General features: G+C 42.4%; 1 long non-coding RNA gene across 1 annotated transcript; it reads left to right on the top strand.

The window, feature by feature from the left end:
• Window positions 1–1,912: 1,912 nt before the first annotated feature.
• Window positions 1,913–17,194, top strand: LOC132229457 (uncharacterized). Its single transcript, XR_009451687.1, has 4 exons — window positions 1,913–1,996; window positions 4,840–5,059; window positions 9,229–9,327; window positions 16,743–17,194. It is a non-coding gene; the product is annotated as an uncharacterized LOC132229457 (long non-coding RNA).
• The last annotated feature ends 2,887 nt before the right edge of the window (window positions 17,195–20,081 follow it).

Here is a 20,081-nt window from a genome sequence, read left to right as displayed (position 1 = left end):
CTGCTTTTATAATTAAAGCAATGTATTAGGGTAAATGTTTGACTTAGGCGTTGTTCAAATTTATTTAAAGAATAGTTACATGAAAACATTTCACTGATTTCTGGTATTTTTAAAATCTTACTATGGCAATAATTTTTCTAAAACTCAATGTAGAACAATGCCCCAAAGTCATGACTTTGAGTTTCTGATATTTTAGATTGCAGCTTCAAAAGTAACGAATGCAACTCCTTAAATATTTTCAGCCAGGAAGGAAGGATATTTTTATCGCAGATAAGTTAAAAAAAACAAAAAACAAAACAACAAAAATAAAACAAAACAAAACAAAAAAACAACCAACAACCACCACTACCATATGCTCCCAAAGAACAAACAAACAAAATAAGCTTTTATCGCAGACATGAAACACTTGTTTGGAGGCCGAGAGTTTGGGATCCTTGAGGGTCAGCTGAGTGTCCTCTTGGCCTCCCTTTCCCAATGGCCCTGCCATGATTGCTATCACTGCTCTGGGACCCGGGAGACCTCTCCTCTTCACCACCAGTCTATCCTGGAGCCCTGTCACCACTTATCTTCCCCCATTATTCTCTCTACTCTGCCCTTCCTGGCCTCTTCATCCAGATGCATAGGTGCCAAACTTTCTGCTTTAGGACGGCTTCCACCTGGCGGGACACAACTCAATCCATCTCTCCTGGCCTGAGCAGCATCTGCAGGTGGTTGGATCCCATGGAGCCAGGGCTCTGAATGAGCTACCTCTCTGCTCTCTGACATACAAAACCCCAATCCATCACAGGCAAGAGTGTCCTAAGAACTTAAGAAATGTCTCAAACAGTGGGCACCATTCCTTAAATTTCTGTGGAGCTTACTGGAAATGTGGATAAGCCAGCCTTCAACCATTTGGAACATGCCATTCCTATCTCCTAATAAGTTTGTAACTCAATTTTCACATTAGAATGTATAATATTCTATAGGAAAAAGGCAGCCTTGCTCATATAATTTCAAGGAGACTGCTTCTTTTATGTGACATATGTCTAATGCTCTGGGTATAATAACCATGCAACATCCCCTAAATTCCCATTGGTCATTAATTGATAACTGCTCTGTGGATGATAAACCCCATAATTCAATAAAGAGAGATTTAAGTCCAAATCAAGTGATGGAGAGCATTTGTGCTTCGTTTCCATGTGCATGTGCAGCTATATCGGGGCCGCCAGGTGGGGACCACTGCCCTCTTCAAGGTTGGGTGGTCAATCCAGGGGAAAAGAAAGAAACAACCAGCTAGCAGTCCTGCTATGGAGCAGCTTCAAATGAGACTGTAAAAAGCACAGCCATCTGGGAGCCTGTCCTCTGGCCGGGCTTAGCCTCTGTGGTTGGCACTTGGAACTCTCTGTAATGAAAGACAAATTAGCACATTGCACATATAAACAGGAGAATCGATGGAACCAAAAAGGAGCTGCCACAGGAAAGTAGAGGCTAAACAAGGGATAAAGGACGATGTCCTCAAATAATGGTAGTACCTCTCACCCAGCCAAGGCGCCTTTGTGTTGTTTTGCTAAAGGAGACCATAATTTTGATGTTTCATAAAAAGCTCAGTGGAGATTTTCTTTTCGTGGTAGACATAAATCTCCTGGAGGCAAGCGTTTATATGTGATCCCACTTTTGTGCTGCTAAGAAAACAAAGAACAGGTGAAGCTTTTACTGCAGGTAATTTTGTAAATTATTAACGAAAAGCCCTCCCATAGCCATGCCATAAACACTCTCTCTATCAAAAGCTAAAATAACAAATCAACAACACCCTTTTTTCAGGTATGGTAAGATATGGCGCTCAAATCCCAAACTAGAAATAAAACTGCCTATAAATATTTACTGGTGAGATGACTGTGATAATAAATAGCTCTTTAAACCAATGCAGAAAGTATTGAAATCCTGACACATACTTGTGACTGACTCTGAAAAGGATGTGCAATCTAATATCTGCAGTGCATACCCATGGATGTGCCTGGTAAGGCTCTGCTGAAAACAGCATCTTTGGGATTTTAAATTGTTTAAGGGGAATAAAATAGTGCATTACCAATCTGTGTTGAAGAAAGTACAGAGTGAGGTGTATAATACTAGATTCATTCATAAGTTTAGGAGGCAAGTTTCAGGAAACTTTTAATTGTTTTTTGGTTTGTTTGTTTGTTTTTTAATACGGCATGTGTGCTGCTTCCAGAAGTTCTTCCCCATGTGCGGGAGATAGTCTCTGCACTTGGCAGTTTGCTGACTCCCACCTCTCCAAAGAAAGCAAAAGAACATTTGGCATGAAGAATGATTCTCTTTAAAAAATATATATATATTATTGATTTTAGAGAGGAAGGGAGAGGGAGAGAAAGAAACATCAATGATGAGAGAGAATCATTGATCGGCTGCCTCCTGCATGCCCCCCACTGAGGATTGAGCCCACAATCCAGGCATGTGCCCTTGGCCAGAATCAAACCTGGGACCCTTCAGCCCGCAGGCTGACACTCTATCCACTGAGCCAAATCAGCTAGGGCTGAAGGAAGATTCTTGGGAAAAAAAGGGGAAAGGCTCTGGGATGGATTGGCTAAGCCCCATCTTTATCTTTTAACACAAAAATTCATTGTAGTCAATTATTCCCTTGATTTCAGAGAGCCATACACGGAAATTATGTTTGAGGCTCATTTTATTGCTCTAAATAGTTTTATTTTGAGAGTGTATGTCCTATGTTGGTCAAGAACGGACTGGCACCTTTCTATCAAGTGAAGGCATTATTCCTATGTTATAAACCTCCATACATCTTATAGGATTGTGGCAGACTTCTGGAGAAGTTGGAGAGAGAGAGAGAGAGAGAGAGAGAGAGAGAGAGAGAGAGAGAGAGAGAAAGGAAGAGGAAGAAGAAGAAGAAGAAGAAGAAGAAGAAGAAGAAGAAGAAGAAGAAGAAGAAGAAGAAGAAGAAGAAGAAGAAGAAAAAGGCAGAGAAGGAGAAGGAGAAGGGGAGAGTAGGCAGAGAGAGGTAAGGGAGGCAGAAATGGAGACAGAGAGACAGGGAATGGACAAACCTTCCCAGTGAGCCCCTGAGGGTCTAATGGTTGCTTTCAAGCTTCATTTAACAGTCCTTGCTTGCCTGGGTAGCATGAATTGAATGTGATTGGTGGAATGATTCCATTTTGTGTAGCCACATGATTATGAAATACTAGAGGCCTGGTGCACTAAAATTTGTGCACTGGGGGGGGGGGGGCGGTTCCCTCAGCCCAGCCTGTGCCCTCTCGCAGTCTGGGACCCCTTGGGGGATGACCATCTGCTGGCTTAGGCCTGCTCCCCGGGAGACTGGGCCTAAGCTGTCAATCAAACATCCCTCTGGCAGCCCAGAAGCCCTCGGGGGATGTTCACTTGCCAGCGGGGAGCAGACCTAAGCTGCAGTCAGACATCTTTAGCGCTGCTGAGGAGGCAGGAGAGGTTCCCACCACCACCGCTGCACTGGCAGTCATCAGCCTGGCTTGTGGCTGAGCAGAGCTCCCCCATGTGGGAGCGCACTGACCACCAGGGGAGAGTTCCTGCATTGAGCGTCTGCCCCCTGGTGGTCAGTGTGTGTCATAGTGACCAGTCATTCCCAGTCTTTCTGCTGTTAGGGTCAGTTTGCATATTACCCTTTTACTATATAGGATAGAAGCCTGGTGCACAGGTGGGAGCTGGCTGGTTTGCCCTGAAGGGTGTCCCGGATCAGGGTGGGGGTCCTGCTTGGGTGCCTGGCCAGTCTGGGTGAGGGACTGATGGCTGTTTGCAGCTGGCCACACCCCCTTTAGGGTGGGGGTCCCCACTATGGTGCCTGGCCAGTCTGGTTGAGGGGCTGAGGGCCATTTTCAGGCTGGCCGGTGACTGAAGCTCCCAGCCTCTCCTTTTTTTCTTTTCTTTTTATTCTGGGATTTATTTACCTTCTATAATTGAAACTTTGTTGCCGTCACTGGAGCTGAGAGCTGGCTCCAGCTCTGAGGCCACAGCCTGCTGAAAGCAGGTATCTGTGGTTTGTTTAGCTTCTATAATTGAAACTTTCTTGCTTTCGGAGCTCAGAGCCGGGCCGCGGCAGGCAGGGAACCTTGGCTTCCTCCATCACTGGAGCAAGCAAGCCTCCTGCTCGCTTCAGCTGCGTGGCTTCCAGCCGCCATCTTTGTTGGTGATAAATTTGCATATCGCCCTGATTAGCCAATGGGAAGCATAGCGAAGGTACTGTCAATTACCCTTTTTGTCTTTTATTAGATGGGATAGGAGCCCAGCGTGCGATATCTCATGGTGCCGCCCACCCACCTGCAGCCCTGCCTTGACACCTGAACCTGTCCACGCAGAGCTCCAATGCACCTGGCCCAGCCCCCAGACCCTCTAGCCTTCTCCGGCCATTTCAAGTCCCAACTTCAGTCCCTCCAGTCACCTCGAGCTGGTCCCGCCTTCTCTGGGCGCCTCCCCGCTTCCTCCCCATCTCTGGAGCTACGTGGCAGCTCCGCCCGTCATGGCGCCAGAGGAGAGCATGGAAGCCTCCCACCTGCTGTGCTGTGCTCCTTCCCCTGGCAGGTGAGCCGCGGGGCACTCAGAGTGCGAGCAGTGGGTGGTGAAGGACTGGTGAGGGGGGTGCTATGGGCTCTCACCCCTGCCCTCCAAGGCACGGGATGGTCCCACCTCCTCTAGGCCCTCCCCACTTCCACCAGTCTCCAGAGCAATGCCCCAGTTAATATGCTAATGACCTTGCCATTACCCATTACGGCATTCCACTCATTTGCATATTAGCTCTTTATTAGTATAGATTGTGGGGCAATTTGTGATGCCAATCTGTTGCTCACTGTTCCTCACCTTTAGATGTATCTGCAGAGCAAAAGATACTGAAAGGAAATGGAAAGTGAACATAAAGCCCCTGCTGTATCCCCTTGCCACCCAGCCCCAGAATGAAGCACATTACTCAGTGCTTTACCTGGAAACCCAGAGGCTGCAGCAGGAATGGGAAATGTCCCCAGTGCCCCTGGAATGGCGGCAGGGGCTGGCAGGTGTGCTGTGTGAAGAGAGGCCTGCAGCTGCTCTGGTGAGGATCCCTGTACCCCCCAGCAAACTCGAGTTAATCTGTCGGTGGTTTTGTCCAATCTGGGGTTATCTTCCGATCATCCTAATCAGATACTCCACCCCATTCTTCCTTCCCATCACCTGCCAATGCACAGGTTAAATGGAAAGACCAAGAGAAAGTGCCCAGGCTACTCTGGACTATCTGTGTGGAGTGGCTCTAGAGCAGCGGTTCTCAACCTGTGGGTCGCGACCCCTTTGGGGGTCGAACGACCCTTTCACTGGGGTCACCTAAGACCATCGGAAAACACATATATAATTACATATTGTTTACAGTAGCAAAATTACAGTTATGAAGTAGCAACGAAAATAATTTTATGGTTGGCGGTCACCAGGACATGAGGAACTGTATTAAAGGGTCGTGGCATTAGGAAGGTTGAGAACCATTGCTCTCGAGTGTATTGCAGAGCAGCTAGGTTTAATGCTGAAATGGAAGTGCTCTTTGCAGACTTTAGAGGAAGGGGGTCACAGGCTAGAAATGGGAGGGCTACACTGTATGCCACTTTTATGGGCATTTCCTGGTTCTGGTAATGTGTTCATACTAAGCGACTCCCCCTAAGACAAACCGACCCTTGCTAAAATTTCAGGGTGCTCTGGTGCCAAGAGTAGGGGTGCAGGTTGTGAAGGTCGCTATGAGAAGGTCAGTCTGCTTCATGCTCCACGCAGAGACAATGCTTTGTTTTGTTTATTAAGTTTATTGGAATGACATTGCTTAATAACATTATATCAGTTTCAGGTGCACAATTCTATAAGACATCATCTGTATGTTGTGTGCTCAGTACCGAAGCCTGGTCTCCCTCTGTTACTGTTACAGAAAACCGGAGAAGGCCCAAGCAACGCTTAGAGAGATGGAGTTACCTTTATTATTATTACGCAAGGGCCAAGAGGAAAATGTCCCTCAAGTTCTGGGAGAAATCACACAGGAAGTTTCCTGTATTTATACCATTTTACCTTCTTTGTCTCCCAAATATGGTTTTTTTCTGGTTCCCTTTGAAAGTTCTTAAAGAGCCCCTATGTGCTGGGGCTTTGAGACCTCGACCAAAGGTTTGGCCTCACCCCAGCACTGATAATTTCGTCTGGAGAAGGTTTAATGGCCTCTCTGAAATGGGAATAGTCTTATTTTCCTTATTATTTAAGCCAGCAAGCATTACAGAAGCCAAAATGCAGGGTTAAAATTTCAAACAGCAGTTTTTATACAGGATGGATGCTTCATCACCATAAATTTGACCCCTTTTACCCTCTTCACCCTCCCCCCAGCCCTCTCCCTTCTGTTAGACAATGCTTTTATCTACATTTCTGACCAATTTTACTGGAGGATTGATTTTATTTGCCTTTTCTCATACAGATTGCAATGCTTTATGAATAGTCTACCTTTTTATGTGGAAAAGACATTTGAGAACTTTGTCATGTTCCCATCCTGTGAAGAAAACACTTAACAACTTTTGGTCACCAACCTAACCCAACCTGTGAACTCTCCCTACATCCCAATTTGAACCTTGCATTCTAGAACTTTTCCTAAATTAAAAATTTCAGGCGAATCTGTCTTTTTCTGCACTGCTCTATCTCCCTGCAAAGGCGCCTCCTCTTGGCCTCTCTGGCTTCACCTACTCATGTGTGAAGACCTGATTTTGGTTTCAAGTTTCCTGACATTGGTTTAGACCTGCCCTGCCTGGTAGCAGATCTCAGGATGGAGCTCTCTCCTCCCTAAGGCACTTGATGTTATTTATTTATTTATTTATTTATTTATTTATTTATTTATTTATTTATTTATTTATTTATTTTTCGGATAACATTCATCTTTATAATTATTATTATTTAAATATGTTTTTATTGATTTTTTTTTTAGAGAGAGAGGAATGGAGAGGGAGAGATAGAAACATTGATGATAGAGAAACATTGACTGGCTGCCTCTTGCATGCCGCCTACTGGGAATTGAGCCTGCAACCTGGGCATGTGCCCTGACTAGAATAGAACCAGCAACTTCTTGGTGCCTGGGATAATGCTCAATACACTGAGCCACACTGGCTGTGCTGTAGGCAGTTAGATAGACCTGAGCAGAGCAAGCACGATGGGCCAAGTACAGAAGGTCATCAGGTGGAAAGCCCCAGGTGCCTGGCAATGGACAATCAATTGTAGGGTGGGGCCTTGCCCCCAGAGTGACTTTTCCTCCCCTAGCATAGTGCTGGTCAGGCCCTTTGGACTCCCTGACCTCTCCTCCTTAGAGATAACATCTAGGCCTCAATTGCATTTCAGCTCCAGGCCAAGATAAGCAATAAAACCAGCCACAGCTGCATTGAATAATGACCCTGTGCCCTGGTGCTGGCCAATCAATCAATGGAGACCACAATCCTGAACGGGGAAACTTCTGAATATTCTACAGTGGGGCCTTGACTTACGAGTTTAATTCGTTCTGAGACCGAGCTCGTTCAGGAGCTCGTTACGGAGCTCGTTAACTCAAATTACTCTATCAACTCAATGCAAAAAATCTGCTGAGAGATAGCTGGTATCTCAAAAAACTCGTCAGTCGGACACTCGTAAGTCAAAGCCCCACTGTATTAAGATCTTTCCCTGGGACTTCCCCTAAAATCTCTGCCCTTAAAATCCTTAGGATGGAGGACCCAGTACATTCTCCCTCCAGGGAGCATGCCCATGCCTTTCTCTTTTCCCTTCCTCTCCCCCGCCCCCTCCCCAGGTTACCTTAGCTTCCTCACTCCCAAGCTCCAAGGGCCCTTCCTTTATCTCCGTAACTCATTTCCTAAGTACTTTTCTTCTAGGAATTACTTTTTTTTAAAAAAAAAATATATATATTATTGCTTTTTTACAGAGAGGAAGGGAAAGGGATAGAGAGCTAGAAACATCGATGAGAGAGAAACATCGATCAGCTGCCTCCTGCACACCCCTCACTGGGGACGTGCCTGCAACCAAGGTACATGCCCTTGACCGGAATCGAACCTGGGACCTTTCAGTCTGCAGGCCGATGCTCTATCCACTGAGCCAAACCAGTCAGGGCAGGAATTACTTTTTCTATCTCTGTAATTTGCCCGCTAAGTGTTCTCTTAAAGTTGGGTCTTGCTCTGAATTCTTTCCTAGCGAGAACTCAAGTACCGAGGTTTAGTCTGACCCCACCAGTCAGATACACTGTGCATTCCCACCTCCGACCACAGCTGGACCACTCAAGGTTATCTTAGAAGTAATTGCATTCCCAGTACACAACCAGAAGCCTAGTAGGCGTTCAACAAAATAAATAAATGAATAAAGATGGTGGAAAATGTTTGGGCTTGGTCTTAATAAGATCTCTGTGTGAAAATCAACTTTATCGCTTATTAGCCCTGTGACCTGGGCAAAGTACTTCATGGTTTTTCGTTTCGCTGGGCATTTGTGACATGGGGCTAATAATAATAACTGCTTCCTAGGGTTCTTGTAAAGATTAAATAAGATAAATATATCAAGTGTCCAGCATGTAATACACACAAAGTAAAGTATAGTGCTCCTTCCCCTGCGAGTCTGTGGGACAAAGATTGAAATAAGCAAGCACAGTCAGTAGCAGAAAGCATCTGTAAACCTGGAATTTTGTTTTCTTCAAGAAATCTTCCCCTTTCTCAGTCTTCCCACTCGCCATGAGGGTCCTCTTCTCATGAATTTGTGCAGTGTTTTTGTCATTGAATAAACTTTTGGATTCAGCGACTGTTGTTGTGTGGGTCCAGAATGAGCCAGCCCAAGATGGGCTTCTGTGAAATGCAAACTATTTTGAGCTGAAGGCAATTAACCACCGGTTCAAGAGAAACTTCTGCCCATAGTAAGAGATTATCGGCAACAACTTTTTGACCCACCTATATGGCAGGGCAAACTATTGTTTACTAAACATCTGCTCTTCTTATCATCCTGTCTCGACCCTGTGCAACCCCAAGGTGTGTTACCTCAACCCTAGCTCAGGATGTCTCATATATATATACCTCAATCCCCCTTTCTGTCTCTGAACCTCTCCTGCCTGTGGGGTCTCTGACTCTCTCATGTGTGCAGGGGTACAGGGTATGGGATAGAGGGGTGGGGAGGTGTGGTGTCCCCATACATATGTACGTGTTAAATTTGGTTATTTGCTCTTGCTAATGTATCTCCTGTCTATTTGATTGCTAGACCAGCTAGAAGAACCTTGAGGGCAGAGGAAAGTTTGTTTCTCTCCAGCATCATTAATACTTGAAACAGCTGTGATTGGCCTCCCCATTTCCTGAAACGGTTAGTTAAAAATTAATATAGTTAACCATCTTTAGTCATTTATTCCAAAGATGATATTTAATGAGTATGTTTTTTAATTTTACAATTGTCCTAATCAATTTTCTTGTCACCTGTACAACTTATTCTAATGTGTGTGGCTCCCGTTAATGTTCATTATTTGACTGACAGTATTTCACAGGTAATAGTAATAAGAAGAAATGATCAGTAATGCTCAAAGCTGAAGCTAGAGAGAAAATGTTTTTTAAAGAAACAGTAAAAAAAGAATCCAATTTTTAAAAAAGAAATGTTTCCTTCAACCACTAAGGCATCCAAACAATGTGAGAGATTGAATGGCTCCATCTTATAGCTGCTGAGAAGAAAAACATTCTATTCATATGTGGTCCTGAATACAGAATAGTAAAGACACAACGCTGTATAATATTTCAAACACCTTTAGTTTCTGTTTTGGAAGGCAAATGTAGGTTTTATATTGTTCATTTGAAATAGGAAATATTGCAAAATGAGAGTTTGAATAATAATAATTAATAATAAACTCTTGCAATTACAAAGCATCTTTCATCCCAACATCCTCAGGAGTTTCATATTTTCCCCAAAGGCACTGTTTAATGCTCCTCACTTGCAATTGGCTCACAGCACACTGACATGGCAAATCAAAGGCAAAATAGCACTTACCACTGAAAGACTGAGCCACTGCGGCAACACCAAATGTAAAGCTTGTTCTAGTAAACTCTGCCTTCTTTTTCCTTTAAAAAATATTGTTTTTTAGGAGCTCATAAAGCCAGGGAATGCTTCTAGCCTGTTCCCACAGTTAGTGCTCTGCAATTTAGATTAGCCCTTTGTATTGCCCTGATAGGTCAAATTAATTCTGCATTTTTATGCAAAATCATGGCCCTTCTCTTTGCTAGCCCACTAGGACATATATTAATCATTTTTAATAGCCCATTAGGTGTAGTCATATCCTGTGGCAACCAGGTCTCTATTAATTTCAGAGTCTTTAGCTTTATGCAGCATACCCAATAATACATTTTCTCCATCTGCTTGGTTAAAGAGCGAGCTTGGAGAGCATCATCAAAACAGTGCTTTTTAAGTTTTCATTAGATCATACGCTTTTTTTGGGAGGTGGAAGGCAATACCTTAAATTATATGTGTTAACTATTCAGAATATAATGGGATCATTATTACAAGTAAATGCCAGTAGATTATTCAAATCATAGTTGCTAGTCCATCATCTGGGTAATAGATACAAAGTATGAATAAATATACATACATTACCTTCTTGTTTGGACCTCAGTAAACCTGTTTCTAATAAATAACAGCCTTGCTGCATCTAGATGACTCCCTTTTTCTGAAACCTGATTCCTGGACTGCATAATGCTTAATATTAAAAAAAGGGGTATGGTACATATTAAATTGGGGCATGGTGGTAACAATTTGGTTCTGGAGAGAACTGTCATTTATGAACATCACTGTGCCTGGCACATCATCTTAGATACTTGCCAAAATGAGAGGTTGGAGTTATTCTCAAACTTTGAGATAAGAAACATGAGCCTCAGAGCAGCGAAATGATCTATAGGACTGAATGATGGGCCCAAGATTATTCAGATGATAAATTAAGATTAGCTGAAATTTTACCTTGTGGTCAATAAATTTCCTACAAGTAATAACAGTTAAATTGTTCAAACTAATCAAATTTTAAAATACTTTAGGTTAGAGTTTTGCTATGCAACAACTAGTCTGCAATTTCCAAAGCAGCAAAAATTTGGTTCATTTTAGTTATCATTGTACCCATATGCCTACGCAGTGTCTGCACAGATTAGATGAATAAATATGCATACAATAAATAAATAAAGGCCTAATTTCATGGTCTTGCCTGTCACCTTACAAATGACCACACATGTAGAGGTTTCCTAGGTTGAGCTATGTCTTGATTTTTTCCTCCAGGAAGAAATACAGCTCACTTATTATGTTAGAAATATCAGAACAAATCAATCTTCATAAATTACATGAAGCGTCACTCTTTTTGAGAATGTTCCACATGTTTCTGATAAATTGCACACGTGTACAATTTTGATTGCATGAATTCAGCAGGCATGGCTTTGTTGCCAAGCTGGGTCATAGCTACACGAAGAGGAATAAGACAGTGGCCTTATCCTCAAGAACTGGCATGACATAGTGGAAAACAATTGGATGCTGGGATCAGAAAAAGGCACTGGAAACCTGGGACATTGGGCATATTATTTAGCTTATTCCAGACTCAGTTTTCTTATTTCTTTTAGTAACTGTTTACATTCTGCATCCTTATGTTTTAAAGGCATCTGTTGTAAGCAGCATATCTCTGGATTTTGTTTTAATCCATATAATATTTTTCTCTTATTTGGAGAGCTTAGGCAATTTATATTGATGTATTTGAAGTGTTTCTACTTTTCATTTAATTTTGTGCTTTCTATTTGTCCCTTTTTTTGCTACTTAAAAAAATTAAGACTTTATTTTTTAGAGCAGTTTTAGGTTCACTGCAAAATTAAAGGGAAAATAAGATTTTCCGTACACTCTCCATCCCATACATGCATAGTCTCCCCTATTATCAACACTCCCAACTTGAGGGGTACATTTATTCTGATTGATGAATCTGCTTTGACACAACATCATCACCCAAAAAACATAATTTACATTACATTTCATTCTTGGTATTGTGTATTCCATGATTTGGGGCAAACGTATCCCACCTGTTACCTTTTCCCTGCTCCTTTGCCTTATTTTGTATTGGCTGAGTTCCAATCCACCTCTCCCTGCCTTCTTCAATCTTTCTTCTCTCTCCCATCTTTGCAAGTTATATGGTTTATGTCTATTACTTTAGTGATTTCATAGCTATTTAAAAATGTATAATGAACTATATCTAAAGTTATTCAACGTTTTACCCATTGCTCATGCAATAAAAGGACTTTAGAAACTCCAACTTGTCTTTGTTTTGAAATATTTTCAATCTACCTTCTTTTCTGGTGTCCCCACCTTCAACAAATTAATCATTATCATGTTTTACCCTGGGTTCCTTAGAAAGTAGGGTGTAATATAAAGATTGAAGCAAGTAGTTTATCTGGAAGTATGTTAGCTGAGGAACAGTGGAGTGAAACAGGGAAACCATTACAAAGATGGGTTGCTAAGTTAGCTACTATTAGAAGTGACTGGGTGTGTATTCTTTTAGGACCATAGAATGAACCTAATTAAGTGAGTCTCAGACTGTCAACTTTGGTTAAGAAATAGTGTGGGGAGGTGGGACATTATTAATTCACTCCCAGTTCCCTTTGGTCAAAAGTTCTGGTTATTCTTTGAGGCCTTAATTACTTGCTGGTCATATTTTGACCATGAGCAAGAATTCCAAGGGGAGAAAGTGAATGGTACAGTGCTGTGAGGCTGAGTTGTGTGAAGCTGATTAAAGTCTCCCTATAATTTACTGGTGCCGATGTGGCTAGAACCAAAGGTATGACCAAGAGTATTTGAAGAGGTACATCAGAGATGTTCAATTCAATATTTGTTCTTGATTCTTGGATTATTTCCTTCTGCATGAAGTTTCCTTTAGTGAAGGTCTTTTTGTAGTAAAAATATCAGTTTTTGTTTTTCTAAGAATATCTTTTTCTCCTCCCCAGTTTCAGAAAGATTGCTTCCATATTGCAACACAGATAAAGCTCTGTGCTGAACATTCTTTTTTCCTTCAAAACACTGAAGATATCATTTCACTGTCTCTGGCTTCTATTGGTGATGCGAAGAAGTCAGCCATCAGTTTAATTGCCTTGTTGTTTTGGAGATGAGCTGCCGCTTTTCTCTGGCTGAAATTATATTCTTCTTTTTTACTTTGTGCCATTCAGTTTCATTCTAATTGATCCGGTGTGATGTCCTTCTAATTTCCTGTTTGGGATTTTGGGGCTTCCTGCATCTGATCGTTAGTGTTGCTTCATCAGTTCTGAAAAAATTTCTGTCATTTTCTCTTTGAATATTGCCTCTTTCCTATTTTCTCTATTAATTCCATCTGGAACTTTGATTAGATTGGCTCATGTTTATTTCTGACAATCTGTGTCCATATTTTATATTTCTTTGTTCCTCCAGAGTGCGTTCTGGATAGTTTTTTATTTTCCAGTTCTCTAACTCTCTCTTTAGTGTTATCTGTTCTTTTGTTTAATCCATTCACTGATTCCTTTAATGTAAATATTTTTTTCATTTATAGAAGTTCTATTTTGATCCAAAAATATGCTTGATCATTATTTTTAATCTCATATTCACTAATCAATATTCATGCTTTTCTTATTTTTATTTAAATGGGTCAATGTCATTCATTTTATATCTGTAAAAGACTACCAATTTCTGAAGCACCTGTGGGCCTATATCTTATTTCTGTTGTTTCTCCTGATTCCCATTCATGGTGCCTTCTCTTCATGTATGCCTTCTAATTTTTCTTTTGTTTACTGTGGGTGCTCTATTTTCCTTATATCTTATAGAATTCTATTTTCCAAGGACTAGGTTGAATTTTAACTTCTTTAGAGAGAATATATATTTTATTCTGGTAGTTACCTATTGGAACTACCTTCTCCGGATCACTTTATATTAAATTAAATTATCCATTTTTATTTTATGATAATATAGGTAACACAGATTTGGTTACTAACCTCTATGTGGGCCAGTTGCATCTATAAACTATCAGGAGACATTTTTTTATTTCCTCCACCCAGAACCAAGATCATGGCAAGAAATTCTCTTTGCTAACTACTACTCTATGGCATGTTTTATTTCAAGTTTACTCTTATGTTGAGGATGGAGACTTTGGAATTCAATGCAAGCATCTTTTCCTCAATCTTCCACCTTGAATCACCTCTGATTTTATCTCCTGTTTGCTGCTCACACTGCATCTCTCAAGGAAGAAACCTGAGGTTTCCAAAGCTTGGCAGAAACTTGGAGCAAAAGCCAGATTTGGGTTCCAGATGATCCTGTTCCTTTGTTTTTAGTTCCATGGATTTCTTTTTTTAAAAAAAATCTTTATTGATTTCAGAGAGGGAGAGAGAGATGGAAACATCAGTGATGAGAGAGAATAATTGATCAGCTGCCTCCTGCACACCTCCCACTGGGGATTGGCCCACAACCCGGGCATGTGCCCTTGACCAGAATGGAACCTGGGATCCTTCAGTCTGCAGGCCAATGCTCTATCCACTGAGCAAAACCAGCCTGGGCTAGTTCCATGGATTTCTTAATACCATGCTCATTCTCTTCTTTTTGGCTTCTTTTCCTTCAGGTTGTTATTCCTGTCTTCTCCTACTTCTATTATTTCCCTTCTTTTACTATCTTTTCTCTTTCCTCATAAAATAAAAATTAGAAAGAATCTAGTATCAATGATTTACACTTGGTGAAAGATTGATTTATTACATTTTAATGTAGTTGTAATCTTTCAGTCACTTACCTTTTGCATATCTTTTTCTGTTACATAAAAGTAGGACTTTTTCTTGTTTGCTGACATTTGAAATTCTTTTAATAGGGAACAAATTGCTTTTGGGTATGAATACTACTGAATCTCATTTTCTGCAAGGATGTGCTGATGGTAAATGTAATTTAATATTTTAGCTGTAATAATAACCTCTTTCTATCGGACAGTTGGTATATGCCTGACACCATGCTAAGTGTTTTTTCTACATAATCTTAAATCTTTAAACTGCCTGGTTAGGTAAATAATATTGCATTTAATTTATTGATGAAGAAGAAGACTGAATATTCAGTGAATGAGCTAATTTAGCCAAGTTTACACAGTCTGGTTAGTCTGGTCTCTAAACCTGTCTTTCCTTTCCACTGTCCCACACTCTCTGTTGAGTAATTGGACTTACAAAAACTGCCTCACCATCTCTCTCCTTTGATGACTGCTAACTCTTAAATGGAGAGGCTTAGTTCTAGTTGTGTTTTAATTTATAAAAGTTCTATTTGAATTCTTTATCAAATCTGCCTAGTCATTCTTTTTAATCTCTCATTATAAAGAATAGTGGTTTGTTTCCAGATTCTACGTGGAGGTTGGAGGTCTTGAAATGGCATATTGAGCCATATGTATATTCACTTTCTATACCCAGAAGCCTAGCCTATAACGTCCCTGCTTTCAGACTTCCCCAAACCCAAATATTACACCCTCCTTTTATCATAATTATTTCATTTTCTAGAACAGGTGATGTTATTTCGGTTAGTGTTGATATGATCAGACCATAACTGGCTCGCCTACTGACATACTGGAATATATCCCTCATGCCTCATATATCTCCAGCTATGGTAGTAAAGATTCTGACAATAAAGTGTGCTGTTTGAACATAGCTTCTTCATTAATAGAGGCATTACTCTACTTCTCCAATAAAACCCTTTCTGGATGGGAGCCAGGACGGACCCGCCTTGCGCTGCAACCTGCTCTGCTCTATTCCCTCCGAGTGGTTCCAGAGCGCTGCTCCCTACACTCAGTCGCTGACTCATGCTCTCCTTCCCCCCAGGCAAACCAGGACTATGCGGGTGGATGGGGAAGCCAATTAAATGCTTTGAATTTTAAGACAAACTATTATCAATAAAGCTCCCATAATTATAAAGCAGTTTATGGCATTTTTCAATGAACAAGTTTAAATGAAGAGTAGAAATTATGGTTAGCATGCATAGTTTATATAAATGTGGTATTAAATTCTGTATATAATCATCTGTACCATATAGAATAGTTTAGGGTTGCAGCTCCCATGTTTTACAATATCTTCTGAACTGCTTATTTAATTAGTTATTTTCTGAGTTCTAAGGAATAATCCCACATGAGGCTGCCCTGTGAGAATCCGAGGTGGGGAAGCCTGCGCCGGGCTCCAGGGGGCCACCCTGTGCCCCTGTGTGTTCTCAGCATCACATGCAGGAGTTCAGTAACCTCTCAGGACGCGCAGGGGAACTGGCATGGCAGCTTTGGCTCTGCAGTCTTGTGGTTGCCCAAGATACACGCTATTCATTATTTTGGGGGAAATTAATGGTCTATTTATTCTATGGAGTTGGGGATTGAAAGATGATTAAAATGCTGTTGCTAGCTTGGGGAGATGTGACACTAAGTTATAATAAAGTGGGGTAGCTAAGCTTTTTACTAAATTATGGACAAAGACTTATGAGAAGAAGGAAGGGGAAAAGGCCCTATTTAGGGGTATTAGGGCAGGTAAATGCAATTACTATTCTTAGACATGAGGAGTGCAAGGCTGACCGGCCAGGTATAGAAACTCACCAAGAAAGAAAGCCCCAGGTGCCTAGCAAGAGGCAAAACTGGGAAAACAAGAACCTCACCCTCAGGGTAACCTATCCTCCCCTAGCATATCACTGGTCAGGTGATTTAGGCCCCCTGACTTTTCCTCCCTACAAATAACATCTAGGCCTCCATTGTATCTCAGTTCCAGGCCCAGAAAAGCAGCAAAAGCAGACAAGTGACATTGTGACTATCTCAGGACCAGCGACATTGACTAATGACCCCCTGCCCTGGCACCAACCAATCAGTGGAGACCATGACCCTGAAAGAGCACACCTAGAAAGATGATGAACATTCTATTAAGACCCTCCCCTGACACCTCCCCTAAGATGTCCATCTGCAAGAAAGAGATAAATATGCTCAGGACAAAGGACCCAGTGCACTCTCTCCCTCCAAGGAGCATGCCCATGCCATTCCCCCACAGGCAGGTATCCCGCAACCTCTAAGGGACCCCACGAGACTTGCAACCAGGGAGCAATGGGCAGAGGCAGCTCATCCCTGGCTAACCCCCTGAAGGTCTCCAAGGCCCCCTTTGAGCCAAAGCAGCCCAGGCTCTCCTGTTGCTTCTTCTATGCCCTTCCTTGTTTTATTGTCCTAAGTGTATTTTTTGCTGCCATCATGGACCCAATCCCTTTGGCTCAATGCTGTGTACCTCTCCCTTTGGATACCTCCATCTCCCATCCCCTTTTCCCTAAATAAATTCAATTTTCTTAATCACTGTCTGAGATGGCTATTTAGCCTGCCCGAATACCACTGACTTTAACTTTTCAACTATGGTTAAAAATTTATTGTAATATTTAAAATAAAACCCTCTGCTATTTGGATGTTGTATAATTGGGCACTGTACCTATCAATAAACCTGCATTTAAAACTAATGAATAAAATAGAACTAGAGGTATGAATACATGGAACAGGCTGACAGATGTCAGAGGGGAAGGGGGCTGGGGGGGAACTGGATGAAAGATGATGTAGAGAGTGCATAGCTCATTGACAAAGACAACAGTGTGATGAAGGTGGGGGGTGGATTTGGGGACGGATGGAGGTGGGCAAAGGGAGGTTGGAAATGGGAGACATCTGTAATAGTGTCAACAATAAAAAATAAAATAAAATAAACCTGCATTTAGATTTCCTTAGCTTCAATGCAGAGAAAACAAAGCAAACAAAACCAACTGCAACCCAAAGCCACCAAAATTCAGACCCAATGTATGTGGAAGGGCGCAGAGCTCAGGTTTCTGCCCCCACGCCTTTTCCTCCAGCCTTCAAACCTCTCCAGTGGGAACGCAATCTGCACAGAGAAGATGGAAGGAGACACTGCGTTCTAAACACAGACTCGGTCAGGAACCACATGTAAAATGCAGGCATGTGGCTCTTTCCTGGTGTATGTTCTCTGTTGTGTTTCCACAGGGCAGCTCCTCTCATCAAAGTGACACCCAACCTCAACGGACAAAAGCAAGCCCTGCACTGCTCACACACCTTCCTGCAGGGCGGCTCCTCCTTGCCATTCCCTTCCTCAGGTCCTGGAGCTGTGGCACTTCGGAGCCTGGCCTCACTGACCAGACTGCTCCAGTTGGTGGAGCGTAGGAACTTTTCTCCAGTCAAGTGTCTGGCAGGAAATGAATGCATTAAACTGGACTTTATGGGAAGTCTGCTAAAAATACCTTCTTTAGTGTGGGGGCACTTCAAAGAGAAATTGAAACTGCTAATTTTAGCCCATTCCCAAGGGAACATGTTTGCTGGGTCCAGGATGATGACCTAAGATCTCTCTCTCTCTCTCTCTCTCTCTCTCTCTCTCTTAGTCTTCACTTGAGGATATGTTTTTTAAAAAAATGATTTTAGAGAGAGAGGAAGGGATTGAGAGGGACACAGAGGGGAAGGCAGGGCAGGAGAGAGAGAGAGAGAGAGAGAGAGAGAGAGAGAGAGAGAGAGAGAGAGAAACATGTGTATGTTGAGAGAAATATTGATCAATTGCTTCCTGTATGCACCCCAACCAGGAATTGAACCCACAACATGAGTATTATGCCCTGACTAGGAATGAAACCCAAAATCTTTTTGGTGTAAGGGACAATGCTCCAACCACTTGAGCCACCTGGCCAGGGCTAAGCGGGCTTCTATTTCTGACTCTGTATAGAGCAGAGGGCAACGGGGCTGGTTGTGGCCTGAGCCTCAGGGCTTTGCTGCACTTGTCATGCGGCCTGTGGTGGGTTGCGGCCTCTCAGATGAAACTGAAGTAGCTTTTTGTATTTCTGTCCGGAGTAGACTTGGAACAGGAAGAGACATTCCAGGATGTAAATAAAGGTCCACTTATCAGATACTTATTGTCAGAGGGATCCTTGAGACAGTTCATTGCTTGTCTCCCGCGTGCCCGTGTCTTCTTTCAGCAGGAGCTGGGTGTTTGGATGAACTTTAAAGCTTCCTGAGTTTGATGTGGTGCTGAAACAGAAGCTTTGATGCTTCAAGCTGCTGACTGGAGAGGAAGTGCAGGGTTTAAAGCTTATCAGCAGATGTACAGAGCACACAATGTCCAAAAGCGTTTCCCTCCATAGGTTCCATGATAGCAAAGGGTAGACTAAATATTTATACGAAGTGCTCAAGCCCTGGTCCCTGACTTCTGTCACGCCCAGTTCTCGGTGGCCCCAGGTCCACGGTGAGGTTATCACCACACTGAACTCAAACCAGCCACGGGCAATGTTTCCTCTCTTGGTGTTTGCCTCTTGGTTTTCCTTACCTGAAATGCCCTTTGCTTCCTTTTTGTCCTGGTGTGTTAGTGGTATAGGGCTCTGCTGTAATAAAGTACTACACGTTGGGTGGCTTAAAAAAACCAGGAATGTATTGTCTCACAGTTCCAGAGGCTAGGGGTCGGAGGTCAAGGTTTTGACAGGGCCCTGCTCTCTCTGAAACCTGTAGGGAAATTCTTCGCCTCTTCCTGGTTTGTGGTGGTTTGTTGGGAATCTTGGGCGTTTCTTGGTTTATAGATGCAGCACTGCAGTCCTCTGCCTCATGTGGTGATCTTTTGGTGAGGCTTTATGTCATCTTCCCTCTCTGTTAGTCTGGCTCTGGGTCTATATTTCCCATTTTGTTAAAGATGCCAGTCATACTGGGTAAGGGTCCCCCCTAAAGACCTCATTTTAGCTTCATTATCTCTGGAAAGACTACATTACCAAATAAGTACACATTTTGTGGTATTGGGAGTTAGGACTTCTGCATATCTTTTTTTTAGGGGGACACAGTTAAACTCATGACATCTGCCTAGTATCTTTCCTGAGAACTTTGATTCTAAGCATCTTCCTGATCCTCCAGGCTGGGATGAAATGCCCTTTCTATGAACTTCTTTTTGAATCTTCCCGAAGATATGTTTTTATTGAGAGAGAGAGAGAGAGAGAGAGAGAGAGAGAGAGAGAGAGAGATCAACCAGTTGCATTTGGGGATTGAACCTGCAACCTAGGTATGTGCCCCAACCTGGAATTGAACCTGCAACCACATGGGA

Source organism: Myotis daubentonii, chromosome 3 (genome assembly GCF_963259705.1).
Source record: "Myotis daubentonii chromosome 3, mMyoDau2.1, whole genome shotgun sequence".
NCBI lineage: Eukaryota > Metazoa > Chordata > Mammalia > Chiroptera > Vespertilionidae > Myotis > Myotis daubentonii.
Note: the sequence above shows the minus strand (reverse complement) of the source record. Positions and strands in the feature narration are given on the sequence as shown.